The sequence below is a fragment of the Miscanthus floridulus genome, chromosome 16 (genome assembly GCF_019320115.1).
Source record: "Miscanthus floridulus cultivar M001 chromosome 16, ASM1932011v1, whole genome shotgun sequence".
In the NCBI taxonomy this organism is placed as follows: domain Eukaryota; kingdom Viridiplantae; phylum Streptophyta; class Magnoliopsida; order Poales; family Poaceae; genus Miscanthus; species Miscanthus floridulus.
Genome location: NC_089595.1, coordinates 55,839,858 through 55,861,811, shown reverse-complemented (window position 1 = coordinate 55,861,811; position 21,954 = coordinate 55,839,858). Strand labels below are relative to the sequence as shown.

General features: G+C 41.5%; 1 non-coding gene across 1 annotated transcript; it reads left to right on the top strand.

The window, feature by feature from the left end:
• The first annotated feature begins 827 nt into the window (after positions 1–827).
• On the top strand, positions 828–934 carry LOC136514677 (small nucleolar RNA R71). The gene has a single exon (XR_010773817.1). It is a non-coding gene; the product is annotated as a small nucleolar RNA R71 (small nucleolar RNA).
• The last annotated feature ends 21,020 nt before the right edge of the window (positions 935–21,954 follow it).

The following is a 21,954-nucleotide window of genomic DNA, read 5'->3' as shown; positions in this document are numbered from 1 at the left end:
CCTTATTCTTGACAGGTGAAGTGTTTAGGATGGTCGCACTACACTCCTTTGTTAACTTGATTACCTCAATGGAAGGCAGTGGTCTTTTGTTGTTGAGGATGTCTCTGAGATACTTTGTGAAGGTAGGTACCTGTATGACATCTAGCAATAGAATATTGATATATAACTTTTGAATTACCTCTACGAACTTACCAAACTGCTCATCCATTTTGGCTTTCCGATTTCTGCATGGAAATGGTAGAAGAGTCATGTCATGAAAATCTTGTTGTAACTCTTGCTCTTGTGACCCAACTTCTTCAATTTCATTGGTTCTCTTCTCCTCTTCCTATAGTACCACTGGTGTCTTACCTATCCTTGTCGGATATGGTGGATCACGAGTAGACTTGCCACCTCTTGGTAAGTCGACCGTTGTTGTTGATTCCACCCTTGTCACTGTTGTTTTGGAACAGAATTGTTGATGACGATGTTTGCATCCTCCTGATATTTAGGGAATTCAACCACCAAATATTCTCCATATACATTCTAGGAATTAAAGGCATCTTGAATAGCCTGATGATCTTTCTTGTAATTGGCTCGTTGTTCAAGCCAATTTAATAAGACATCCATCTTGATTGATAGTGCACACACCACTTCTGGTACTTCTTCACTCTTATTGCATAATTGAATGTTGCATTGAGACTAGCCTTGATTAGAGGCTAACTTCTCCATGAGAGTTTTAGCTTTTCCAAGGTGAGTGACATAAATGATCCTCCAGTAGTGGCATTGAGTTGTTCATGAGCTTTTGAGTTACTCCATGGTAAAAGCCTTGCATGAGCAACCAATCTTCCATCCCATGATGAGGACAATCTGAAATGTATTCTTGGAAATGTTCCCATGCTTCTAGAATGGTTTCTCCCTTCTATAGTTGGAAGTTTGAAATCTTTCCTCTTAAGGCATTGGTCTTGCCTATAGGGAAGGACTTTTCTAGGAAGGCCTTTGAACACTTTGCCCATGTGTTGATGTGATCTTTGTTGATGTAGAACCACTACTTTGCTCATCCCACAAGTGAGAATGGAAATAATAAAAGTAGTATGATGTCTTGTGTTGCAGAACTGACCAATTTATAAGAGTACAAGTACAATGGCAGCCCGCAAGCGGTCGCACTGTCATACTTGAACCCATATAAACCCGGTAGTCCGTCGAGTACCACGACGGGTCTTGATAAACAATTTACAACAACCAAGATTGTATAGGATTCAACATACATGCCACATATTACATAAAGTTCACAGATACATTTCATCATCAGAGTACGAATAAAAGTTATTACAAACTGAGTTTGATAGAATAAAGCAAAAGCAAATAAGTTCAAAAATAAAGTTTCCAACATAGTTTGATACAGTGCCAAGTCAGATCACAGTCCACAAAAGCAAGGATAGGAATTAATAAAGAAGCCTGCCCAAGGCTTACTCCTCATCCAAAGCAGGATAGAAGCAACTCTTGCAATAACCATAATACACAGTGCCATCTGCAACAATGGGAAAATAAACCCTGAGTACGAGAAGGTACTCAGCTAGACTTATCCATCATGAACTAGAAATAAAATGACTCCAAGGATTATGCAAGGCTGTATAAGTGGACGTAACTTGACAACATTTTGCGTAAAAGGCAATTGAATCATGGTACAGTTACAAATTCTTTACTAGGTTGATTATAGCTATCCATTTCTAGATTAGCAGCTATCCTATGCCAAATATGTGGTATATCATTTAGAAGCATACAATAGTAACCATAGCAGGTATTGTAATTCCGTATTCATCTGAACCATCATGTTTCATAACACAGTTGCTACGATGTTGGGACTAGCCAAGTTTCTCACTATCCGGGAGAGACAGCGATTCAAATCGATTTCAACCAGCTGGAAATTTATTCCTAACACAAACCCAGGTCTACCAGCCACGATAGCCTTAGGTCACCTTTGGTACAACTCAAGTACACATTTCATAGGTTTGTACCACGCCGCACAATCTGGAACACCAGATGCCAGGATGCTCAGGCCAAGCCTACCCTTGGGCTCAGTCTGATCGTTCCTTGGAAGGAGCGCACAACAAAACGGGTCCCGGCCTGAGTTGAATTACTCGGCTTCACGATCGGAACGAGTTATCCGGCCAGCTAAGTGAGAGGCATGCGTTTAATCTTGTCAGAAGTGCCAACTATGTTATGGTCCTTAATCGACATAGATGGGGATAAATCCACACCCAAGACCTCCATGTCTTGTTGCTTCTCTATTGACTTCATGTCCGGTCTCGATTTTCTGTTACCCCATGGTTCTGTTCCACGATAGCAAATATAGCCAACCGTGCTCTGTTATCCACCTACATCTCGCAGGTGACAGGACATCACCCGACTTCTACCGGTCTAAGCATGGCTAAGCATATATTCGATCCTGGACCTATACTGGTTAAAGGGTTAATATCTGGACAAGGAATTTACATGTATCAGGTGGTTCCATTCAACTCTTATAACCTAATGCATCAATCATAAGTACTTAAGTAAACATTTGTAAATTATGGGGAGACTTATAATGCTCCGGGGCTTGCCTCATAGAAAGGAAGTAGGGCGGTGGTCAGGACACTCCGGAAGCTCTTCAGGGTTCTGCTCCACGCCTTCGGGAGCTGCAGCTTGCGGATCCTCCTGCTGATTCCCTTCCTCTGCTTCTTCGAATTCTAGCAATGTGATCTCTTTCTCCGATCCTAGATGCATGAATATGGCATAAGTATTATGAATGCATATATGTTAACAAGTGCATCATGTTTATTGAGTAGGTGCATATCTCTTCTCGATTATTTAATTAACTATTTCCACAATGCATCGATTATGCCACAAAACAGTAGCTACTTGTTTCACTCATAACTGGAGTTCTACTAATCCAAACACAGTGATCCTGGACTTTCTGGAAAGCCTATCGAATTCTCTACAACTTTGTTATTAACTATTTTTACAGTACCCATCATTTTCAACATGCAATTCATCCAACTCCAGAATCTGTCCGGAAACTATTCAACATGCAATATAAAGTAACACTACTTCTACTTTATGTAATCATTCCAAATTTGACAACATAAAATCTACCAACAGTGTAAGCATACCAAATACATTTTAGATAGTATAATGGTGAAGCCCAAACTATTTATTTAAATGCCTTTATTATTTTATTTCAATATCTAGGTTAAATAATAAACATATACCAGATTTGCTTCATAAATTCTCAAAAATTTACAGTGCCTTACTAATGCTATCAAAGGACTACTATAAAAATTTCATGTCATTTTACCAAGTAGAACATCCTATGCAAAAATGACAAGGCAGCAAGGCTTGAAGTAGCATAAATGGAAAACCCTATTAAAAAGTGTCAAGCAACAGATTTCCTATTTTTCTTAGCATCCATACACTACTAGGATTACCTCCAAAAGTTTTCATGAATTTTGGATTCATAAATAATTTATCAAAATTTACACAAGGATTAACTATTCATAAAAGAAAAATCTATAACTATAGATCTACACATGCACTGGTCCTCAAATTTTTACCAGAGTTCATATATGCTAATACTAGCTTGCCACAAAAATTTCATAATTTTTGGAGCACAGGAACTCTAGATATAAAATAAACAAATTTGAATGCATTCAAAAGCACATTTCAAATCCCTATTTAAATCTCCAAAAATTTCTACTGTCAATGTCAAGAACATATTTTTCTTAAATACTACACTTCCTAAGGAACACTAAAAAATTTATTTCACAATTTTTGAAGCTACCAAACTAAAGATACAAAAATTACAAAAACATATGAAATATGCATTCAAACTAAACTAGCTTTACAACATGGAGTCGCTGACACGCGGGACCCACGGGTCAGTTGACCCCACCGGTCAGCGAAACAAAAACAGAGCCGGCGGCGCTGAGCAAGCTCGTGCGGCCATGGCTCGTCGATGGCAAGTCCGCCGGCGGTGACGTCTTCACCGAGCGACCTACGTGACCTAGCGCACCTAATGAACCACTTGGCCAGCCCTATCGTCGACGCCAGTGATGACGGCGGCGACCATGGAGGATTGGCGCGGCGGGACAATGGCGGTATGTCGGTGGGGGCTACGGTGGCTCGACCTAAAGCTCGGACGAGCACCAGTGTCCTACGATGAACCTATCGCGCAAGGTTTCACGGTCTACGGTGGAGGGAGGTGCCCCAGCCACGGTGATGGGGCTAATGGCGGAGCTCTAGCGAGCTCGCACGCGTTGCGGTGGCTTACCAAGCGCTATCAGCAGGCACGGGAGGAGGCAGTGGGTCGCCAGGGAGCTAGTAGTGCTGCTGCGGTGACGATTGGGTGGCTCGTCACGAGCTTGCGCACGGCTATGGCGACGGCGGTGCTACGGGAGCTCGGCGGCTCTGCTGTGGGCGAAGAAGGAGCGGGGAAACTAAAAATGGGGCATGGGATGGCTCAAGCAGGCGCTGGTGGGGTTAAGGCCGCGTTCAGGCGCGTCGTGGCCTGCGCGATCAGGGCATTAGCGACGCGCGGCCACCGCGACCTCCACGCGGCGCTCGGTTCCTACCGGTGTCGGCCACTGAACATTTTGCTTCAGTCGATTCAGTCAAGGAATGCCGAGCCTAATGACGTGTTTTGACGTTCATCTAACTGCTAATCCATAGCTCTATTGCGTAAACCATCTAAATGGAACTTGTAGACCGATGTACCATCTACAACTTTCATTCAAGAATCTAGTTCTAATTCGCAACCGAGACAAAGTAAAATCATGCTCAAGGTCAGCTTGTCAGGCTGTCAGTGATCCAGGACTTAGAAAATTTTGTTAAGTGTTGAAAGCTTGATTTTGCTGATTTTTGTGGGACCCATTCAAGCATGTTAGAAGCTAAATCAGTCCATGACCTAAAAATAAAAGTTGTTCCTTATGTCAAACACTACAACTTTGCTTTAGTGATCTCCTCCATGCAAGGTCTCTAACAACTAGTTCAACTTTTGTCAAACATGTCACTTTTAAATGATGATACACATCAAAGCATGGCTTAATGACCTTTTTACCCCTAATCATGAATATCAAAGTTGTTCATAATGATACTCTAAACATGTTTAAGCTATTTGCAAGGTTATCCAATCATTTCATGTAGTAGTCACTCATAGGGCCATTTAAAGTAATCACATGAAACATGACTTAAGGACTTGATCATGGAAAATGTCATTCATGAACCATGTTCCAATTGTGAACCTAAGCATTGCCAAAGTATTTTGGTGACTCATTTTAACCAAGTACATGTGTCCACTCATGATCATATGCATATACACATGGAGACATGAAATAACGAGAAAGGTTGCATATGTTAATGAAACATGCGATAACAAGCAAATGTTGCAGATGTTTCAATCAAATGTTTCAATTGTAAATGCTTGTTTATGAATGCGTGATGATCATGCTCATGTTATGCAAGTAAAGTTATGCAAGGCTAACACCCGAGGTGTTACAGCCCCTCCCCCTTATAAAAATCTCGTCCCGAGATTTGCAAGACCTACCATTCTTGGAAAAAGGCGGGATAAACTTCTCGTAAATAATCTTCTCTTTCCCACGTAACATCTTGTTCACTATGATTGTTCCACACCACCTTATAGAACTTAATAATCTTACTCCTTGTCACTCTCTCCATCTCCTCTAATACTCGAATTGGCTTTTCTTCATAGGTCAAATCCGATTGAAGCTGCACGTTGGTGGGTGCAATAGCTTCTTCAGGTACTCGAAGACATTTCTTTAACTGAGAAACATGGAACACATTAAATATTGCACTCATCTCAGGTGGAAGTTGCAACTGATACGCAACATTTCCTTTTTGTTCCAAAATTTTGTATGGCCCTACATATCTTGGTGAAAGCTTCTTTTTCATCCCAAATCTTTTCACACCTTTCATGGGTGATACTCTCAAGTATACATAGTCACCCACTTCAAAAGTTAGTGGTCTTCTTCTTTTGTCAGCATAGCTCTTCTGTCTTGATTGAGATGCCTTCATATGTTGTTGGATGATACGTACTTGCTCTTCGGCTTCATTGACAAAATCAATACCAAAGTATCTCCTTTCACCTGGCTCAATCCAATTCAATGGAGTTCTACATTTTCTGCCATACAAGGCTTCAAATGGAGCCATTTTGATACTCGCTTGATAACTGTTGTTATAGGAGAATTCAGCTAAAGGTAACCATTTCTCCCATGAACCTTTTGAAGATATAACACAAGCTCTAAGTAAATCTTCTAGGATTTGGTTCACTCGCTCTATCTGTCCTGAAGTTTGCGGATGATATACCAAACTTCTGATTAGCTTGGTTCCCAAAGCCTGGTGTAAGTGCTCCTAGAAACGAGCTATGAACTGGGGTCCTCGATCAGAGATTATAGTCTGGGGTACTCCATGTAGTCTCACGATCTGGGAAACATATATCTCAGCGTATTTTCCAACTATATACCGTGTGTTCACGGGTATAAAGTGTGCTGACTTGGTGAGACGATCAACAATAACCCAAATTGAATCATGACCTTGTGGCATCATTGGAAGGCCTGTGATAAAGTCTATGCTGATTTCCTCCCATTTCCATCCTAGAATAGGCAATGGCTGAAGTAATCCAATAGTTTTCATATGGACAGCTTTTACTCTACTGTAGTTATCACACCTAGCAACATAGGCTGCGATCTCTTTCTTCATCTTAGTCCACCAAAAATGGGCTTTCAAATCTTGATACATCTTACTACTACCCAGATGGATAGACAATGATATGAACCCGCTAGGGTGAATCCTGATCTTTCACTGAGAGAAGGTGGATAACTCAATTTGTGGATGGAGATGACATTCACGGCCCAACTACAACCATCCAAGGATGTTGCGCCTTAGCAACCGATACACCACCTCCAACAGCCGTCGCGATCTTATGGAACACGATCAACCAAACCACTAGGGTAATTCCTGCAAGCAATCGAGGAACAAGCAAGAACAAGTAGAACAAGCAAGAACAAGTAGAACAAGCAACTCAATTGCAAATATGGAGATGAAAATCAATCTGAAATCACAAAGTTGGGGTTCTGAATCGAGTAGAACGGATGGTCTAGTCGACACACGCGTCTACAAGGAAGTAGCAATGGCTAAACTTTCAACAAAACAAAACCCAATCTGTTTGTGGTGGCTCTAATCCTTATTAATACCTAGGTGAATGACCAGGGGAGTGTTGGGGTCGTTCTCCAACCCTAGGATGCGTCCCTAATGGACCCAACTTGATACATGGACCATCAGCCCAAAATAGGGTGATGTAGCACCAAAGGCAGAAAAGGTCCCAGCGTTGAAATGATGACTGTAGAAGCATCGGATAAGATATAGCCATGAGTCCAGATCCGTTGGAAAATAGACTTGATAAGCTTTCCAAAAAGTGCTAGAACGTCCCAATCGGTGCCCGTATGAAGTCGTGGTGACCGTCGCAATTTGGGACTATTTTGCAGTCCGAATTCAACTTCCAAAACATGTTGGACTTGGACTCTTTCTGTCCTTGGAACCAAAGTGACGTGGTGGCCTTGCGGAGGACTTTAGGAATACTTGGATTTGGTCCCCAATCAACTTCATTAACCTTCCATGCTTTCCATATGCAATCAAACCTTCCCTTGATCCATGTAAGTAATTCTGAAAATGAGAATGAACACACATCATGGTGCAGCATCAATTCATCAAATGCATCAATGATAAGCCTCATATAGAATGGTTGCACCTTTGGTATAGAAGTGGTTGGCATGGTCATATTTGAGCCAATGATGTCCTCATCATTCTCCCCTTCTTGACAGCAAACCATCCTCGGTTTGACCTTTGTTGGAGTATGTGTTGTAGGTAAAAGTGAACCGTGCTCCCCTTCTTGATATTTATCCTGTTGCATATGGGAAAAACTAGGAAAACTTTGCAAGACATCATTAGTGTTAGTGCAGCCCTCAATTTGATCATGGTATTGTGGCCCAAAAGGATATTTCAGATTAGAGCAAATATAAACTTTATGCACCAAATATTCTCCTTTGCTGTCATATTTGCCAATTGCATGAAGCGAACAATGATTAAAACTTAGCAAACCAGAATCAAATTTAAGTTCCTCTTTTAGATAATTTAGATTACACAGAATATCAAATTCAATATAACCCAAAGTATTTAAAGAGGACAGCAAATTTAGTTCATCTTATGCACATGTAATAGGATGAAAAAGCTTATCTTCAGCACATTTGTATGGTTCCAAACCAAAAGTATCACACTTATTCGCTACTTGTGGCATAGGAGTAAAAGAATCATCAGCACACAACTCCTCTTTATCACAAGGAACAGTGAGTAATTCATTTTGTGACAAAGGAAAATCAGTAGTGGGTTCCACTATTTGTTGCTCTTCATTAGCATGCAGAGTGGACAAATTTTGGACATTATGGGTCACATCATTCTGGCAAGTATTCACAGATAATAGAATCTCTTTTTTAGCATTGAGAGCCAAACAAAACAATTGACCAATATGGCAATATGATTTGCTAATTAACAAGGTTCGAATTTCAGAATTGAGCCCTCTCATGAATCTACTCATAACATCTTCCATGCATTCATCCAATCCACCAAACATGATACAAATCTTAAAATTATGGTAGTATTGTTTCACAGTCTTACTACCCTGCTTCAAGTTGTCTAATTTTGCAAGCAAATAATCAACATAATATGCAGGAACGAATGCATCTCTAAAAAGAAATTTGAAGTCTTTCTAAGATTCTGGAACTTTGTTGTGCCTACAAATGTGTTTCCATTCTAGCAAAGCACATTCAATCAAAATATTAGAGGCAATACAAATCTTTTGTTTCTCGGACAGGTCATGCTCATCAAATTCATTGTCTACTTTTAACTCCCAATCAATGTAAGCTTGAGGATCAAACTTACCATCATATAACGGCAAGTGTTGAATGACATCTTGAATATGAGGGTCTAGTTTCAACAGCTCAAAAATCTCCATATCACCTGCCATGATTAGTAGAAAACAAGAAACACAAAAATAATATGTATCCTCCTATCAACTACTAGGATGTGTCGGATGTAATTCTCTCAAACTCAACTTGTTAAAACAAGCCCTTACAAGTTCTTACCAAGCCAAATAGGAGGTGATGGCAACCAACAAGTCTACAACCGTGGAGTGAAGTGTATCGGTGCCGCAACAACAACACCTATCAAGCTGTAGTCGAAATATGTGGAGCTATAGGTGGGCTAAAGCAAGGAAGTACTAGCACCACATTAGTCACAAAAGCAAGCTGAATAATCGTTCAACAGCGGTACTATGCTGGTTCTAGGCAAAACCATGCTAGAGACGTGAGCCTAGGCACAAAGGTAGTCACTGAAAAAGAACAACTAGCACAGCATGGAGAAAACAACAGATTCAGCCCCTTCTTTCTTCTCCTTCTCTTGTCTTTTTTTTTCTTCTTTTTCTTTTTTTTGCAGAGGCCTAAATGTTTTATTTGGTACTATGACAACCCAAACAATAAGGCTATTGCACACAGCCCCTTTGAATTCAGATTTAACAACTCTTGTTAATACCGCAGATGCGGAAATCTCTAAGATGATTGTGGAGTGCTCAGATCGAATTTTGCTGCAAGGTCAGATCCGTTGGAAAGAAGACAACTTCAAGTTTCCAGATTGTATTTAAACTCCCAAATCGGACATCATATGGATCCGTAGTGGCAGAAATGCAGCAACAATGTATATGGTGATGGTGGATCTCGTGGTGACTAAAACGTGATAGAACTCAAAACTCTAAAGGAATAGACACTAAGACCAGCAACTCGACACAACCGATGTAACTGAAAACTCAACAAGCCCTAACTAAGCAGTGCTAGCAAAGGCTCAAAGGGTTTATAGGATTGTGGGTAAACCAATCTATTTTTTTGGCTTTTCTAGACTATAGAAAAATTAAAAAACAGCGAAGGATTCGAAGTCTCTCACCGATAAACCTTGCTCTGATTACCAACTGATATGAACCCGCTAGGGTGAATCCTGATCTTTCGATGAGAGAAGGTGGATAACTCGATTTGTGGATGGAGATGACATTCACGGCCCAACTACAACAATCCAAGGATACTGCGCCTTAGCAACCGATACACCACCTCCAACAGCCATCGTGATCTTGTGGAACACGATCAACCAAACCACTAGGGTAATTCCTACAAGCAATCGAGGAACAAGCAAGAACAAGTAGAACAAGTAAGAACAAATAGAACAAGCAACTCAATTGCAAATATGGAGATGAAAATCAATCTGAAATCACAAAGTTGGGGTTCTGAATCGAGTAGAACGGATGGTCTAGTCGACACACGCGTCTATAAGGAAGTAGCAATGGCTAAACTTTCAACAAAACAAAACCCAATCTGTTTATGGCGGCTCTAATCCTTATTAATACCTAGGTGAATGACCAGGGGAGTGTTGGGGTCGTTCTCCAACCCTAGGACGCGTCCCTAATGGACCAAACTTGATACATGGACCATCAGCCCAAAATAGGGTGATGCAGCACCAAAGGCAGAAAAGGTCCCAGCGTTGAAATGATGACTGCAGATGCATCGGATAAGATATAGCCATGAGTCTAGATCCGTTGGAAAATAGACTTGATAATCTTTCCAAAAAGTGCTAGAACGTCCCAATCGGTGCCCGTATGAAGTCGTGGTGACCGTCGCAATTTGGGACTATTTTGCAGTCCGAATTCAACTTCCAAAACGTGTTGGACTTGGACTCTTTCTGTCCTTGGAACCAAAGTGACGTGGTGGCCTAGTGGAGGACTTTAGGAATACTTGGATTTGGTCCCCAATCAACTTCATTAACCTTCCATGCTTTCCATATGCAATCAAACCTTCCCTTGATCCATGTAAGTAATTCTAAAAATGAGAATGAACACACATCATGGTGCAGCATCAATTCATCAAATGCATCAATGATAAGCCTCATATAGAATGGTTGCACCTTTGGTATAGAAGTGGTTGGCATGGTCATATTTGAGCCAATGATGTCCTCATCAGACAATTTGGATGAGTGAGCTTCATCTAAAATTTGCTTCCTTAGCTCATGGTCTTTTGGTACCACTAGCCGGTCCTCAAACCATAATACACCTCTTTCGTCCAATCTAAAATGTTTGGTTTCCTACTCTTGAATTTTTCTCTTGATGTGACTTATTCCTACATCTGTCTGCTGTAGCTCTATGATTTTGCCCTCAAGTGAACAACTGATTGTGATATTGTGTAGTACAGCAGGATGTAACAAGTTGAATCCATCTTCCAACAATGCTTCCACAGTGTTGCAATGGGATTTCCGACTGAGTGCATCGGCTACCACATTAGCTTTACCTGGATGGTAATGCACTTCTAAATTGTAGTCCTTAATCAATTCTAACCATCTTCGTTGTCTCATGTTCAGCTCAGGCTAGGTAAAGATATACTTGAGGCTTTTGTGGTCAGTATAGATATGACATACATTGCCCAACAAGTAATGTCTCCATATCTTTAATGCATGGACAACGGCTGCAAGTTCCAAATCATGTGTAGGGTAGTTGACTTCATGTTTTCTCAATTGCCGAGAAGCATTTGCAATTACTCTTCCTTCTTGCATAAGTACACATCCTAAACCTATTCCTGATGCATCACAAAATACATCAAAAGGCTTTTCAATGTCTGGTTGTGCTAGCACAGGTGCTGTTGTCAACAAGGTTCTGAGGGTGTGAAAAGCTGCTTCACATTCTGGTGTCCATTTGTACTTCTCATCTTTCTGTAGTAGTCTGGTCATAGGCTTAGCTATCTTTGAGAAATCTAGAATAAACCGACGATAGTATCCCGCTAACCCTAGAAAACTCCGAACTTTATGAACCGAAGTTGGGGCTTTCCAATCCATGACCTCTTGTACTTTTGATGGGTCTACTGAGATTCCATCTCTTGATAAAATGTGACCTAAGAAAGGTACTTTGCTCATCCAAAATTCACATTTGCTAAACTTGGCATATAGCTTATGCTCCCTCAATCTGGATAGGACAATCCTCAAATGCTCTTCATGATCTGACTCATTTTCTGAATAAATCAATATATCATCGATAAACACGACCACGAACTTGTCAAGTTTGGGCATGAATACCGAGTTCATCAGGTACATGAAGTAGGCTAGAGCATTTGTTAGTCCGAAAGACATAACCAAATACTCGTATAAGCCGTACCTAGTAGAGAAAGCAGTTTTAGGTATATCCTCTGGTCTGATCTTTATCTGATGGTAACCTGATCTCAAGTCAATTTTGGAGAATACCTTTGCCTTCGCTAGCTGATCGAACAAGATGTCGATGCGGGGCAACGGATATTTGTTCTTGATGGTCACAGCATTAAGTGGTCTATAATCTACACACATTCTAAGTGACTTGTCCTTCTTTTTCACAAACAAGGCTGGACATCCCCACAGAGATGAGCTAGGTTGGATAAGACCCTTGTCCAATAGATCTTGCAATTGAACCTTAAGTTCCACTAACTCATTAGGTGGCATTCTATAGGGCCTTCTAGATATGGGTGCCGTACCTAGCACTAACTCGATCTTAAATTCCACGTCCCTATCTGGGGGTAGATCGGGTAATTCTTCTGGAAATACATCCGAAAACTCACAAACCACGGGGATATCACATATTGTGGTGGTTTGGATAGCACAGGCTAAATGTTGGGGTTCGAAATCACGGGAGAGTGGTACTAGAAAAGCATTCCCTCCTGTGGGTTCTCTCAACATAATAGTATGGGTGCTAGTGTCAATAAGAACACCATGATCCTTCATCCAATTGATGCCTAAGATTACACTTATCGATAACCCGGGCAATATTATCAAATCTGTTGTGTAGTCCCTCCCTTGTATAGAGATGAGTACATTTTTACTATCTTTTTGGTAGTAATAGTTCCCCTGCTGAACTTATGTTAAAACCCCCTTTGCTTACTTCAATTATTTCTTGATCATGTCTAGATGCAAATGCTTGACTCATAAATGAATGAGAAGCTCCCGAATCAAATAAAACAACAGCGAGATGCTTGTTGACGAGAAACATACCAGCCATGACAACTTCTCCGGCGGGCACTTCCTCCACAGCGGTATAATGCACTTGTCCTTAACGTGCCCTGGCATTCGCCTGTCTCTGATTGTTCTGATTCTGGTTGCTATTCTTCTTGGGGTGGGGGCACTCCTTGGACCAATGACCCAGTTGGTTGCAGTTGAAACATGGTTGATTACTTCTGAATCCGGTGGAGCTATCCTGATTGCCATTTCCTTTTGCTAAGGCAATAGTGAACGCCTTACGGAATGGTCTCTGTGGCCTACTATTCTGAGCTTTCGGTGGTGGAGGCCTAAACTTGGGTGTAGGTGGACGGAATTGTGGCCTAGCTGTGATAGGCGCTTTTGACTGGAAGGATCTGGATGCACCGGCCTCATATGCCCTCTTGCAACCTTTGGCAACTGCATGCATGTTGTTGTGATTTTCTTGGGTCAAGGCATTACTAATAAACTCATTGTACGTGGCACACCTAGAATTTGCCATGGTCTTCATAAGTTTAGTACCCAGACCTCGCTTGAAACTCTCTATCTTTTTCTCCTTAGTATCCACAAAACTTGGAGCATATCTGGACAAGTTGTTGAATGCGTGCATATATTCTGTGAGTGACTTTGTTCCTTGAGTGAGCCTCATAAATTCGGCTACTTTCATGCGCATCAGGCCCAGGGGAATATGGTGTCCCCTAAAAGCCAGCTTGAACTGTTCCTAGGTAACTCGTGCATTAGCAGGCAAGGACGATAGGAAATGTGTCCACTAGATCCCTGCTGGTCCTTGCAATTGATGAGAAGCATACTCTGCTTTCAGATGCTCCGTGACCCTCAGTAGACGGAATTTCTACTCAATGGTATTCAGCCACTCATTGGCCTACAGTGGTTCCTCAGCCACCTTGAAGATTGGAGGCTTTGTATCTAGAAACTCCTTGAATGTACTGTGCTGATTTGGCTCAGCCCCTAGTTGATGTGGGTGGCCATGAGCAATGTTTTGCGTGATAAGGCGCAAAGCTTCCTCCATTGTCATTTGGCTCCCTAGGAACTGGGTAAAGAACTCCAGAGCAGACGGCGGTGGTGGGGGTGGCAAGTCATCATGGTTGCCATCCTAGCTGCCACCAGCTCCAGCACGGGTGCGCGTCATCTGTGATGTTGCAACAATAAGCGATTATTGGTTGATGTCAAGAGATTGCAGATGAATTAGGTACTCATGCCAAACTGAAATTACTGGAGAAAATTCTCAAAATCACAATAAAAATAGAGGCATAACACTTCATTCTTGCAACATGACATCCCCAATTAGACCACTTATCGCGCACATAACGCATGCAAATTTAAATCATGATTACCGACAAGGGACTGGAATTGCATTGATGTTCAACCGAACGTGCGATTAATCAACATTACATGATAGTTGGGTCACTAATGCCAAACTCAAACTACAGGTCCATTACATGAATAAAGGTGATACATTAGACCTTCCACTAAGTACTAAGCGATCTAATCCTCATCATGATCACTATCGAGGTCAGACGTAGGATCATCTCCTTCCTCAGGCTCCACTTCTTCTTCAGGCTCTACTTCTTCTTCTTCCTCGTCCTCTTCTAGATCCATCTCTGCGGCTCCAGGTGGGACATAAGGGTGGAGCTGATTGTTCAGCAGATGAACCTCCTCATGTAGGTTATCGTTGTATTCTTCTACATTGGCCAGCTGCTGTCCTAGCTCGAACTGTCGAGCTCTCAGAACATCTTCCCTAGTCCAGGCCACATTCCTTTGGTGAGTTAACCGAGTCATCTCTTCAGTGAGCCTCTTAATCTCGGCGTCGTGCTCCCTCTGAAGCTGACGTCGGTCCTCATAGGCATGACCAAGGGCACCAGACACACGTCTGAGGCTACCTTCTACTCCATCTAACACTCTCATCATTGCGAACATGGCACTCATGGCAGGGTTATCACTGTTCTGCCCTTCTGCTGCACCGATCTCTAAGGGTCTTCCTCTTGCCTGCTGCCATGAGTCAGTGGAGGGGTTGCCCCTCGGAAAAACTCCAACCAAAGCGGCTGCCAGCTCCTGAGGAAAACGATCCATGATATCCCTCAAGATCCCAAAGGCTACCCTGCCAGCTGCTTCTTCAGCAGTCCTACCAGTTGACTCATAACACCAGCCTGTCCACTTAGAATCGTCACCTTGGGGATGAACAATGGCCTCCATAGTAACTAAGAGACCTTCTCCCAACTGCTCATTCGCCCAAAAGTAGCGAGGTTCCATTCCATCGGGATAGCCTACATAGCTGAGCACTCTCCACAAGAGTGTAGGCATCCCAAACTCTCCAAGGAACGTGTGACGTTGACGGGTACGTGGAGCAAGCTGACAGCTAGGAGCTCTACCTCCGGTGGACTTGTGGGCAGTCTACTTGGTGCGTGCCATCTGCACCATTAACATGTACCACTTGGTGAGACAATGCCATAATGGATAAGAGTTACGTAACCGAGTAAGAATTTTATAAGGGGAGGAACAATGTAATTATGTGAATGATAATTGTCATGATGCATGCTTGTTCCGTATGTCCTCACAAACTTAGGAAAATTTTGTTTCTAATGGTAGACACGGTGGCATACATACGTTCTCTCATAACTAGCGTAACTAGTCGAGCTACACGTTTCGTTGTTAGTGTACCTGCATAAAATTTCATTTTAGCCCTAAACCCATAATGAAATATGCAGAATGTAATTGTAAATACTTCCATATATGTATACCCATACATATACTTCCGTATCAATCTACCCGACAATAATTTAAACCCACAATTAAATACATACCATATACACATGCAAGCATGCATACATAGCCGTACCAAAGCTAACTCTTCCCGACCGCACTCTCACATCTTGCGGTCATACACTCATCATCTTACCTTGGCGTAGAGGTATTTGATCCATACATTACCATTCAACTGAATGGTATCCATACAATAGCACGCCGTATGGACGACGAAGTAAAAACCCCCATGTTAGTACTTAAATAGCCACCTAATAGTCCTTAATTTGGGCATAAGGAAAGTGATCATTGGCACACTTTAGATTTCAAATACCTATTATATAACTATTAGTTGCTAGAGAAGGGTTTTTGGAAAACAAAAACTTTTATTTCAAATACACTTGTGACAATTAACGTTGAATCTTGCTCTGATGCCAGCTGTCGCAGAACCGACCAATTTATAAGAGTACAAGTACAATGGCAGCCCGCAAGCGGTTGCACTATCATACTTGAACCCATATAAACCTGGTAGTCCGTTAAGTACCACGACGGGTCTCGAGAAACGATTTACAACAACCAAGATCGTACAGGATTCAACATACATGCCACATATTACATAAAGTTCACAGATACATTTCATCATCAGAGTACGAATAAAAGTTATTACAAACTGAGTTTGATAGAATAAAGCGGAAGCAAATAAGTTCGAAAATAAAGTTTCCAACATAGTTTGATACAGTGCCAAGTCGGATCACGGTCCACAAAAGCAAGGATAGGAATTAATAAAGAAGCCTGCCCAAGGCTTACTCCTCATCCATAGCGGGATAGAAGCAACTCTTGCAATAACCATGATACACAGTGCCATCTGCAACAATGGAAAAATAAACCCTGAGTATGAGAAGGTACTCAGCTAGACTTACCCGTCATGAACCAGAAATAAAATGACTCCAAGGATTATGCCAGGCTGTATAAGTGGACATAACTTGACAACATTTTGCATAAAAGGCAATTGAATCATGGTACAGTTACAAATTCTTTACCAGGTTGATTATAGCTATCCATTTCTAGATTAGCAACTATCATGTGTCAAACATGTGGTATATCATTTAGAAGCATACAATAGTAACCATAGCAGGTATTGTAATTCCATATTCATCCGAACCATCATGTTTCATAACACAGTTGCTACGATGTTGGGACTAGCCAAGTTTCTCACTATCCGGGAGAGACGGCGATTCGAATCGATTTCAACCAGCTGGGAATTTATTCCTAACACAAACCTAGGTCTACCAGCCATGATAGCCTTAGGTCACCTTTGGTACAACTCAGGCACACATTTCGTGGGTCCGTACCATGCCACACAATCTGGAACACCAGATGCCAGGATGCTTAGGCCAAACCTGCCCTTGGGCTCAGTCTGATCGTTCCTTGGAAGGAGCGCACAACAGAATGGGTCCCGGCCTGAGTTGAATTACTCGGCTTCATGGTCGGAATGAGTTATCCGGCCAGCTAAGTGAGAGGCATGTATTCAATCTTGTCAGAAGCACCAACAATGGTACGGTCCTTAATCGACACAGACGGGGATAAATCCACACCCAAGACCTCCATGTCTTGTTGCTTCTCTATCGACTTCCTGTCCGGTCTTGATTTTTTGTTACCCCATGGTTCTGTTCCACGATAGCAAATATAGCCAACCATGCTCTGTTATCCACCTACATCTCACAGGTGACAGGACATCACCCGACTTCTACCGGTCTAAGCATGGCTAAGCATATATTCGATCTTGGACCTATACTAGTTAAAGGGTTAATATCTAGACAAGGAATTTACATGCATCAGGTGGTTCCATTCAACTCTTATAACCTAATGCATCAATCATAAGTACTTAAGTAAACATTTGTAAATTACGAGGAGACTTATAATGCTCCGGGGCTTGCCTCGTAGAAAGGAAGTAGGGCGGTGGTCAGGACACTCCGGAAGCTCTTCAGGGTTCTGCTCCACGCCTTCGGGAGCTACGGCTTGCGGATCCTCCTGCTGATTCCCTTCCTCTGCTTCTTCGAATTCCAGCAACGTGATCTCTTCCTCTGATCCTAGATGCATGAATATGGCATAAGTATTATGAATGCATATATGTTAACAAGTGCATCATGTTTATTGAGTAGGTGCATATCTCTTCTCGATTATTTAATTAACTATTTCCACAATGCATCGATTATGCCACAAAACAGTAGCTACTTGTTTCACTCATAACTGGAGTTCTACTAATCCAAACACAGTGATCCTAGACTTTCTGGAAAGCTTATCGAATTCTCTACAACTTTGTTATTAACTATTTTTACAGTACCCATCATTTTCAACATGCAATTCAACATGCAATATAAAGTAACACTACTTCTACTTCATGTAATCATTCCAAATTTGACAACATAAAATCTACCAACAGTGTAAGCATACCAAATACATTTTAGATAGTATAATGGTGAAGCCCAAACTATTTATTTAAATGCCTTTATTATTTTATTTCGATATCTAGGTTAAATAATAAACATATACCAGATGTGCTTCATAAATTCTCAACAATTTATAGTGCCTTACTAATTCTATCAAAGGACTACTATAAAAATTTCATGTCATTTTACCAAGTAGAACATCCTATGCAAAAATGACAAGGCAGCAAGGCTTGAAATAGCATAAATGGAAAACCCTATTAAAAAGTGTCAAGAAACAGATTTCCTATTTTTCTTAGCATCCATATACTACTAGGATTACCTCCAAAATTTTTCATGAATTTTGGATTCATAAATAATTTATCAAAATTTACACAAGGATTAACTATTCATAAAAGAAAAATCTATAACTATAGATCTACAAATGCACTGGTCCTCAAATTTTTACCAAAGTTCATATATGCTAGTACTAGCTTACCACAAAAATTTCATAATTTTTGGAGCACAGGAACTCTAGATATAAAATAAAAAAATTTGAATGCATTCAAAAGCACATTTCAAATCCCTATTTAAATCTCCAAAAATTTCTACTGTCAATGTCAAGAACATATTTTTCTTAAATACTACACTTCCTAAGGAACACTAACAAATTTATTTCACAATTTTTGAAGCTACCAAACTGAAGATACAAAAATTACAAAAACATATGAAATCTGCATTCAAACTAAACTAGCTTTACAACATGGAGTCGCTGACACGCGGGACCCACGGGTCAGTTGACCCCACCGGTCAGCGAAACAAAAATAGAGCCGGTGGTGCTGAGCAAGCTCGCGTGGCCATGGCTCGTCGACGGCGAGTCCGCCGGCGGTGACGTCTTCACCGAGCGACCTACGTGACCTAGCGCACCTAATGAACCACTTGGCCGGCCCTTTCGTCGACGTCAGTGACGACGGTGGCGGCCATGGCAGATTGGCGTGGCGGAACAATGGCGGTACACTAGTGGAGGCTACGGTGGCTCGACCTAAAGCTCAGACAAGCACCAGTGTCCTACGGTGAACCTATCGCGCAAGGTTTCACGGTCTACGGTAGAGGGAGGTGCCCCAGCCACGGTGACGGGGCTAACGACGGAGCTCCGGCGAGCTCACACGCGTTGCGGTGGCTTACCAAGCGCTATCAGCGGGCATGGGAGGAGGCAGTGGGTCACTGGGGAGCTAGTAGGGCTGCTGCGGTGATGATTGGGTGGCTCATCGTGAGCTTGCGCACAGCTATGGCGACGGCGGTGCTACGGGAGCTCGGCGGCTCTACTGTGGGCGAAGAAGGAGTGGGGAAACTAAAAATGGGGCGAGGGATGGCTCGGGCAGGCGCTGGCGGGGTTAAGGCCGCGTTCAGGCGTGTCGTGGCCTGCGCAATCAGGGCGTTAGCGATGTGCGGCCACCATGACCTCCATGCGGCGCTCGGTTCCTGCCGGTGTCGGCCACTGAACATTTTGCTTCAGTCGATTTAGTCAAGGAATGCCGAGCCTGACGACGTGTTTTGACGTTCATCTAACTGCTAATCCATAGCTCTATTGCGTAAACCATCTAAATGGAACTTGTAGACCGATGTACCATCTACAACTTTCATTCAAGAATCTAGTTCTAATTCACAACCGAGATGGAGTAAAATCATGCTCAAGGTCAGCTTGTCAGGCTGTCAGTGATCCAAGACTTAGAAAAATTCGTTAAGTGTTGAAAGCTTGATTTTGCTGATTTTTGTGGGACCCATTCAAGCATGTTAGAAGCTAAATTAGTCCATGACCTAAAAATAAAAGTGGTTCCTTATGTCAAACACTACAACTTTGCTTTAGTGATCTCCTCCATGCAAGGTCTCTAACACCTAGTTCAACTTTAGTCAAACATGTCACTTTTAAATGATGATACACATCAAAGCATGGCTTAATGACCTTTTTACCCCTAACCATGAATATCAAAGTTGTTCATAATGATACTCTAAACATGTTTAAGCTATTTGCAAGGTTATCCAATCATTTCATGTAGTAGTCACTCATAGGGCCATTTAAAGTAATCACATGAAACATGACTTAAGGACTTGATCATGGAAAATGTCATTCATGAACCATGTTCCAATTGTGAACCTAAGCATTACCAAAGTATTTTGGTGACTCATTTTAACCAAGTACATGTGTCCACTCATGATCATATGCATATACACATGGAGACATGAAATAACGAGAAAGGTTGCATATGTTAATGAAACATGCGATAACAAGCAAATGTTGCAGATGTTTCAATCAAATGTTTCAATTGTAAATGCTTGTTTATGAATGCGTGATGATCATGCTCATGTTATGCAAGTCAAGTTATGCAAGGCTAACACCTGAGGTGTTACATCTTGAGCAACGTCCTTGATGATGACTGTGCTGCTAATCTCCAGAAAATTCTAAAGGTGAGCATTAGCATCTTCATGTGCCTTTTCGTTGAATGGGGTAGCTTGCACCATGTTGATGAGGCTTGGCTTGAGCTCAAACTCAAGTTTGTTGGTTCTGAGTGTTGGTCCAATGTGGATGTTCTTTGTGCTTGGAGCATAGAATTCATGCAGAATTTTGTTAGCCATAGCTCAAAAACTAGTGTTGAGCTTCCTCTTAATTAGGTTGATTTGATTCTAATTGGAAGTTGTTGGTGACTCACAACCAAGTCTACAATACCCTGTATAAGATATGAACAAACACAAACAATGTTAAGCCTACTAAAGTAGAGGTTATGATTTCATCAATAAGTATTTATTTGGTCAATTCTCTATAGTCATGTGCCCCTCTTCGGCAATGGCGCCAAAAATGCTTGTTGACATTTCTTAGCATCACTCTTTACTAAGTTGTCATCCCTAGCATGATACCAGAAATACATTGTTGGTAATTATTGAGAACACTTTAAATTTATATATATACTAAGTAATCCGTAAGCACACAGATAATGTACTATTGTAGCATTTCACTCGGGAGTATACAGAGTATTGTTATTTATATTTTATCCACAGGGAGGAGCTATGGAGTTTTGTTGGCATAGAGATATTGACAAATATACTTATGATAAAATCACTCTCATGCTATGGCATGGGTAAGTCAAGGGATAAATAAATGATAAGTGTAAGGTAATAATGGTATTCTAGAGATAGAAATAGAGACTCATAAAATGTAGTATGGCTAAGCAGGAGATTCGTTAAGAGCAAAAGATTCCAAAATCATTCCTTATTTACTAAGTCTTTTGTACACCCAAGTATATACACTCTCATCTATAGTATCACTAACTTTGGATATATGAATAAGGAACATTACTAAGGAACATCAAGAACAGAGCTTTGTCTCCCTTCGCAACCGTGTTCTACTTGCTCTACAAACAGGGAGTGGACTACAGAGGACTCAACGGGAGTGTCACATCCACGATCTACCACATGACCTAGAATGTAGAATGCATCCATAGGCAAATCATATCTAAGCACCATGCTTACATAATGTCGACCACTTAACTCACTCGAGTACTGAACTAAGAGCTTTGCGAACATATGCATAAATTCATTATCAATCATAACTATAACAAGCATATAACTAGAGCAAACTAGGAACATCTTAAATAGCAACATAATATTT